We start from the raw sequence: 8,760 nt of genomic DNA on the forward strand, positions 1-8,760 counted from the left end.
TGTGAGTGGAGAGAGCATTAAGACAGGTTAAAGAGATGTGTATTGTCTCCAGACAGGACAGCCAGTGAGACTCTGCAAGTCCAGGCAAGCTGTGGGGATTACAGATAGTGTGACATGAACCCAATATCCTGGTTGAGGCCGTCCTCATGTGTGCGGAACTTGGCTATCAGTTTCTGCTCAGCGACTCTGCGCCGTCGTGTGTCGCGAAGGCCGCCTTGGAGAACGCTTACCTGAATATCAGAGGCCAAATGCCCGTGATCGCTGAAGTGCTCCCAACAAGAAGAGAACACTCTTGCCTGGTGATTGTCGAGCGGTGTTCATTCATCCGTTGTCGCAGTGTCTGCATGGTTTCCCCAATGTACCATGCTTCGAGACATCCTTTTCTGCAGCGTATCAGGTAGACAACATTGGCCGAGTTGCAAGAGTGTGTACCGTGTACCTGGTGGATGGTGTTCTCACATGAGATGATGGCATCTGTGTCACCTCAGCACCTCACTATACCGCAAGCCCACGGATAACCTCACGATGCTCCACTTCTCCACCCGAAACATGTTAAAGAAGCCATCCCCTACGGACAAGCCCTCCGTATACACAGGATCTGCTCGAATGAGGAGGATCGCAATAGACACCTCCAGACGCTGAAAGATGCCCTCATAAGAACAGGATATGGCGCTCGACTCATCGATCGACAGTTCCGACGTGCCACAGCGAAAAACCGCACCGACCTCAGAAGACAAACACGGGACATGGTGGACAGAGTACCCTTCGTTGTCCAGTACTTCCCCGGAGCGGAGAAGCTACGGCATTTCCTCCGGAGCCTTCAACATGTCATTGATGAAGATGAACATCTCGCCAAGGCCATCCCCACACCCCCACTTCTTGCCTTCAAACAACCGCACAACTTCAAACAGACCATTGTCCGCAGCAAACTACCCAGCCTTCAGGCGAACAGTGACCACGACACCACACAACCCTGCCACAGCAACCTCTGCAAGACGTGCTGGATTATCGACACAGGTGCCATCATCTCACATGAGAACACCATCCACCAGGTACACGGTACCTACTCTTGCAACTGGGCCAACATTGTCTACCTGATCCGCTGCAGGAAAGGATGTCCCAAGGCATGGTACATTGGGGAAACTATGCAGACGCTACGCCAACGGATGCATGAACACCGCTCGACAATCACCAGGCAAGACTGTTCTCTTCCTGTTGGGGAGCACTTCAGCGGTCACAGGCATTCGACCTCTGATCTTCGGGTAAGCGTTCTCCAAGGCGGCCTTCACGACACACGACAGCGCAGAGTCGCTGAGCAGAAACCGATAGCCAAGTTCCGCACACATGAGGACGGCCTCCACCGGGATATTGGGTTTATGTCACACTATCTGTAACCCCCACAGCTTGCCTGGACTTGCAGAGTCTCACTGGCTGTCCTGTCTGGAGACAATACACATCTCTTTAACCTGTCTTAATGCTCTCTCCACTCACATTGTTTGTACCTTTAAGACTTGATTAGCTGTAAGTATTCGCATTCCAACCATTATTCTGTAAATTGAGTTTGTGTCTTTATATGCCCTGTTTGTGAACAGAATTCCCACTCACTTGAAGAAGGAGCTTAAGGCTCTGAAAGCTTGTGGCTTTTGCTACCAAATAAACCTGTTGGACTTTAACCTGGTGTTGTTAAACTTCTTACAAGAATGATGAGCAGGTGCAACGTGTGTACATCTTCTTTCTGTCCAATTGCAGAATCACAACTACTGTCGGAGACTGTTTTGTGTTTTGCAAACAGGGGCTGTTTGAGTGCAGTGTATACTTTGTTCATTGCAAACAGCAGAAGGGACATGCTGTTTGATTTGAACAGGGACAAACAGCCTACACAAGCACTAAAATTCATATACCACATTATCTATCTGTGTGGTAGGCAGAATGTCTTTTTGACTTGACGGCAGCACTCTGTTAATGGTGAACATCACTCGTGTTGTTACTGGATAGTAGCAGCATGAAACAGCTAGCTTCACCTGTTGCTCAAGAGACTCTATCCCCATCAGCAGAAGAGACATCACCACCGATTCTCTTACACACCCTTTAACGTTATCACCTCCTTTGACATCCTGCACAAGTCCCGTCTTCAGCCCTTGCATAGGGCCACTCAGCATATAACAGGCATGCATATTTCTGATATATTGATGTGCGATTAATCCACTCGGGAGGCTAGATCGTACCCGGGAATAAAGGCTTTTATTCGCAACAAGAATAGAGCATACTGCTTAACAATATTATCCCAGACTAAGGGCCACTAGGAAGTGGCAGTGACCTTTATACTCCTATAAGAAGGCGGAGCCAAACGGAGTATACCACAGAACAATGCTAACAGGTGGAACACCCCAACCCTAACCCCAACAGTAACAAGAGTAACATATGTACAAGTACCCATAGTGATAACCATCTATGGTTCAGTATCCATAGTGGTAACCATCTATGGTTCACCACATTCACCCCTCCTTTAAAACGAAGGCCGGTGGGGTAAAAAGACAATACGAACTGTCCACATGTTCACAAGTTCAGTCGTATCGGAGGTCCGCACCGTCTCTGCGACCTCCGCAGCACTGGCTTCAGTGCCGGTTCTGGTGACCGTGGTGTCCCTCTCTCCAAGGTGGTGTCCAGTGACTCCTCCAGTTCCTCACGCACCTGTGGACCTCGAGGTGGCGACAATCTCCTGGACTCAGGCAAGCTCTATGTCCATCATGGACTTGTCGAGTCTGTGAGGCTTGGCCTGGTCCAGGATGATTGACGCCACTGTTGGATCCCGAGTGTAACTGCAGGCAGTTGAGATAGTCGACGACGAGGACCCCTGCTGGTCTTCTGCGGCCGGTGTCGACCAAAATGGCTGCGCCCACGGATCGCACGTGGTCGATGGCGTTGAAAGCGGTGGCACCCGCAGGTCGCACGTGTCTTGCGTCGTCGTCATCAGGAATGACGGCGCCCGTGAATCGCACGTGGTTGAAGACATCGACAAGGCCGGAGACGAGGAGACGGATCCTGGGGAGTCACACGCAGCACTGCTTGGCTTGGAAGGGGGCTTTGCTCGGCACACTTTTGCATAGTGCCCTTTCTTCCCACAGGCGGAGCAAAATACCGTCTTGGCCGGACATCTCTGACGAGGGTGCTTCGCCAATCCACAGAAATAGCACCGTGGGCCTCCTGGAGCTGCCGCAGCCGTCAGGTCGGAAGTTGGGAGCATGATCGCGCAGTTCCGAGGAGCCGCCGGGTACAGTTGAGGCGGTGGCTGTACTTGCCACGTTGTTCCCACGTGGTCGGTGGGATAGGTTTCAAGACTTCTAGAGGCCGTTTCCATCACATCGGCCAATTCTACCGTCTTAGCCAGGTCCAAGTTACCTTGCTCTAGCAGCGCAGGCGAATATAGGATGAGCCGATTCCCGCCACGAACACATCTCGGATCAGATCGTTGGTGTATTGAGTAGCCGACACCGGCTTGTAATTGCAGGCTCTGGCTGCTGCTGAAGTTCGCTCAGGTTCTGTCCCGTCGTTTCACCGGGCTGCCGCCGTCGAGTGGCTAGTAGGTGATGAGCATGAATTTCGTTTGGCGGTTTATGGTACAGCTTCTTGAGTAATTCGATGGCCTCTTTGTAGTCTTGGGAATCACGGATTGTTGCATACACAGTGTCGCTCACCCTTGCGTGGAGGACCCGCAATCTGCCGGCGTTGGTCTGGACTGCTGTCGAGGCGTCGATGTAATCCTGGAAACACTTCAACCAATGGTCGAATGTGTTCGACGCTCCCGCGGCACGCGGATCCAAGGTTAGCCGATCGGGTTTCAGCATCTGCTCCATTTTATTTTTGAACAAAATTTGTTGCAAATAAAATTGATGCGCGATTAATCCACTCGGGAGGCTAGATCGTACCCGGGAATAAAGGCTTTTAGTCACAACAAGAATAGAGCACACTGCTTAACAATACTATCCCAGACTAAGGGCCACTAGGAAGTGGCAGTGACCTTTATACTCCTGTAAGAAGGCGGAGCCAAACGGAGTGTACCACAGAACAATGCTAACAGGTGGAACACCCCAACCCTAACCCCAACAGTAACAAGAGTAACATATGTACAAGTACCCATAGTGGTAACCATCTATGGTTCAGTACCCATAGTGGTAACCATCTATGGTTCACCACATATATATCTTTCACCTGGGCTGCTCACAGTCTATTCATCTGTCTTTATGCAGGACAAGATCATCCACAACAAGAGGGCGAGGTCCAAATCGGAGGGCTGATGCAGGAGTTAAGGCCGCTCACCCTCTTTAAGGAGCAGGTAGCAGAGTTGGTGGGTGAAGATGGGGAGCCTTCCTGCATCGAAGGTGAGATCAACATTCTGCAGTGAGTCAATGAGGGTCCATCCATTGCCATCGGCCACTCGCAGACACTTTGAGTGCTGTTTGATGAAGGTGACTGTCTAACTGATCACTAATTATCACCACCAGCAAGAAAACATGCAGGGACAATGCCAACCAGTGCAATAGCCTCCAGAACACCTCGGATAAAGATCCTAAGGAAGCTCAGATCAAGGAGAGTGCACCGGCCCTGCAACAGGAGACCCTTAGCATGCCTTGGCCTCCAGAGAATGCCCATCCAGCTTCTCACAGACAACAGGACACAGCAGTTGGCAGGCTGTCCTCACTTCTGCCGCAGATGTCAGGGATGCACTGAGACACAGCGGTAGGGTAAGAAAAATTGAGAAGTACTGAGGGGACAGAAATGACAGGGTGCGCACTCACTGTACATACTTTGCATATGTGTAAATATATTTTGCTTTTCTGTCTCGAAGTCTCATCTAGCAAATGGGCAATGTTCCAAGGTCATCTAAACGTAACCAGTGCCCCTCCCCCACCCCTCACTTATCTCCCATCGTGTCCCTCATGTCTATGGTGTCTTGCTCAATCTCAGTCAGTCTCACTTATGTTTTTTTAATTTATTTATTATTGTCACAAGTAGGCTTACATTAACACTGCAATGAAGTTACTGTGAAAATCTCCGAGTCACCACCCTCCCACCACCTGTTCAAGTACACTGAGGGAGAATTTAGCATGGCCAATGCACCTAACCAGCACATCTTTCAGACTGTGGGAGGAAACCGGAGCACCCGGAGGAACTCACGTAGACGCAGGAAGAACATGCACCGACAGTGACCCAAGCCAGGAATCGAACCTGGGTCCCCGGCGCTGTGAGGCAGCAATGCTAACCACTGTGCCACTCTTGAAATTCCATAGAAGCAATGTAAACAAAGCCAGTTCATAAATCAACATGCTGGTTGGAGAATGCACATGTAAGACTTGCATAAGAGAACCATACAGTGTGGCTTCATAGATTTTGGAAAGTTTTTCATTGTCCTGATGTTGCTGCATTGAAGTCTGTTCTCTGTGGATGTTGTAAGTTTTAAACACGACCTGTCTTGGCATCATTCCAAGCAACTGAACTTTGCAATGGCCTTCATGTGATTACTGTCAGGTTTGGATTTGGGCTACAATTTAAGTCATTGTTGGGGACCTCAGCCCTTCCTGCCGGCCTGCAGCATTAACTTACAACCGTGTTTACAATTAAATATTACCCCTATCATAGTTCCCACTCTCCATCTGCATGGTACAGAGCAATGGACTTAGTTAACACCTAATGATTCTTGAAATTCTGCAAGACAGCCATGACAATGCATTGCTAGATGTTTTGTGCCTAGCCTCATTGTGCAGACCTATTGCTTGTGAAGAAGCTGGTTTGCACCTGATAGTCTGGTTAGTGTGGCATAATTCCTGTGCTATCTCTCCTAATGGCAGTCTGGTCATGACAGTGCCATCAATGCCCTAGGCTTCCTCCTTTAAATCTCAATCCACTAGAATGAAAACGTGGAGGCCACTAATGGGATGAGAGCAAGGCTCCAGTACACCTGCTGTGTGGTCTTTAGTATTAACAAAGTTACTAGGTAATCCTTAAATGCTGTGAGGAGACTGACTAGGCCATTTCACTACCAGGTGCCATGGCACTGCTGAACGTGAACTTGCGAAGCTCATGATGAAGTCTTATGTCATGAGTGTTTGTCAATGATCAGACAATAGTGCTCCGGAAGCTCACTCTGTGTACACAAAGATAACCTCATTCACAGGCTCATTCATGCTGTAGAATGATCACAGTGCCCCAAAGAATGATGCCATCCCTGGAGCTCCATGTCAGGATGAGGCTTGAACATTATCCATCAATGAGAGATGCTTCAGTCTGGATTTAAGCAGTCCTCAGATGGTCAAGCAAGAACTAGTGACTGACGATTCCCTCCTTGAGGTGCCTTGCAATTCTCCAGGCACTGCCTTGAGAACACTGATATTTGCAGCACTGTTCCTGCCTCTTGAAGCTTGCCATAAGCAGTGAAATGTTGGCACAATGATTGAAAGACTGCACCATGTCTAATGTCCTCACTGTGCCGATAGAGGTCTTATCCTATAACAGAACAGCTACACGCTCCATAGGTACCTAATCTTCCAAGCATGAGGCCATCGTCAAGCTCTTGAGATTGAAGTCCTTCATTGAGATGTTGAGGATAGCAAAGAAGGTTTTAATGTCGCAACTGCATTAAAGAGACAGGAGAAATGCATTTGTATGAGCTAGTGGTCTTCATCGCCCTGGAATCTTGTCACTACAATGGTCTCATGGGCAAGTCTGCCGAGTTTGGCCCATGCAGTAGCCTCTTCCTGTGGGGTGTCAACATCTTCACTCACTTCGCTGTCATCCCTTTCACCATCCTCCTAATCAGAGGAGAAATGCAGCTCCTCCATCTGGCAACTCATCCTCCCTTTGGAGTGCCGGGTTGTGGAGAGCACAGCAAACTGCGATGGTATGGGAGAGCCTCTGGGGGACTACTGCAGAGTGCCACCTGATTCCAGACATCTGAAATTCATCTTCAAGATGCTAGTGGTCTGATTGATCAACAAACATGTTGCAGAATGAACTGCATTGTACTCTCCTCTGAAGAACTTTGTGGCTGCCAAACAGGCGTCATTTGCCACATCCTTTGCAGGTAGCCTCTGTCACAGATGAGCCAACCCTCAATACACTGAGGACCCTCGAGGATCTGTGACACCTGTGACTGACTCTAAGTGTCATGTGAGCTCCCAGGGTATCTTGCACAGACCTGCTTTTGCTGGTCACAGATCAGCTGCATGTTGAGAGAGTGGAAGCCTTTTCTATTGACGAATCATAGTGGCTACTGTCAGGGAGCTCCTAAGGCCGCATATGTGCAGTCAATGGCACCCTCCACCTGTGGGAAGCTGGAGATCCCTGTAAATCCCACTGGCTGGCTTCATCCAAGCAGATCTGAACGTAATTGTGTGCATAATTGAATACGGCATCACTGACCTTTCAGGTGCATTTATGAGTGGGCAATTGTGATATTCCACAGAGATCTCCAGTGAAGCTCTAGCAAAATAGTTGAATGCAGTGGTCACTTTTAGAGGCACTGGCAATGGATAGCATCCCAGTACGTGTGGCATCAGACTCTCTTGAAGATTGTGGAAGATGTGAACCACCACATCCCTTGACAAGCAGAGACATCTGTGGCACTGTCTCTCACTCGCCTCCAAGTAGGAGGTGTGTTCAGTGCATCCTGGGTCACGTCAAACGCCTCTGTGGAATTGGCGTCTCCTCTTCAGTTTCTGGGTCTTTGAGGGGCCACGCCCATATTGTACCCGCTGCACGTTCAGCCCTGACACGGGGGGGTCCCAAAAGCAAAGGTGAGGATTATTGGAGCATTACGTCAATCCCATTACTAAACAATTGCTTTTCCTCTTGTGAGCTGGAATAACTATTAAATGGGCTAAGTGTATAACTTGGAAACACTTTCTTTAAGTGTAAAATTGAAAAGCTATGAACCAGCAATGCAGAAGCAGCAATGGTCATTTAAATGTTAAGCACCACTTTCAAAACAGTAGATGAACAGTAATTAGTTGGACTGGTCGTTAAGGAGTGAGCTATGGACAATGATAAATTGAATCCCTGACTTTCTGCTAATTATCCCGAATGATAACATCCTGCCTGGAACACAAGGGAGCGAGAATCCAATTTAATCGGAATGCTTCTGAGCAAACTCACTCATTCTCTGTCGTCATTAGCCTTTTAAATTGTAACCGAAAAAGATTCAAATGTCACACATCTTACAATTAACAGATCTCCCAGGCAACAACTAGCACCCCCCCCTCCCCTCCGCCACCCGACTCCCCACCCAAACCCCTGGTAACAGAAAAACATTACACAAGTATCTCAGCTCCGAATCTTCATGCACTGACTGGAGAAGCGTGACGTTGAGACACTGAAACAGTGCAGCACACTAAAGGAGAAGCTATTTTTTTATTTGTTTCTAAGATATGATACAGTATCTATTGACCCTCATTCATGCTTTCATCAGCTCTAGACTCTCACAATCTGCCCTCTGTAAACTTGAACATAAAAACTCTGCTTCCTCTGCTAAATCTCGCAGCAAGTCTCTTTCCCCTAGCACCCCTGTGTTCATTGACCTACACTGGCTCCTGGTGAAGCAACATTTTGATTTTAAAATTCTCACCCTTGTTTTCAACTCCCTCCAAGGCCTCGCCCCCTCTCTATCTCTGTAATCCCCTCCATCCCCACAACCTTTCTGAAATATATGCGCTCCTCTAATCCTGACCTCTTGAGCATTCACTTTTAATTGATCCGACATTGATGTCG

This window comes from Mustelus asterias, chromosome 25 (genome assembly GCF_964213995.1).
Source record: "Mustelus asterias chromosome 25, sMusAst1.hap1.1, whole genome shotgun sequence".
In the NCBI taxonomy this organism is placed as follows: Eukaryota; Metazoa; Chordata; class Chondrichthyes; order Carcharhiniformes; family Triakidae; genus Mustelus; species Mustelus asterias.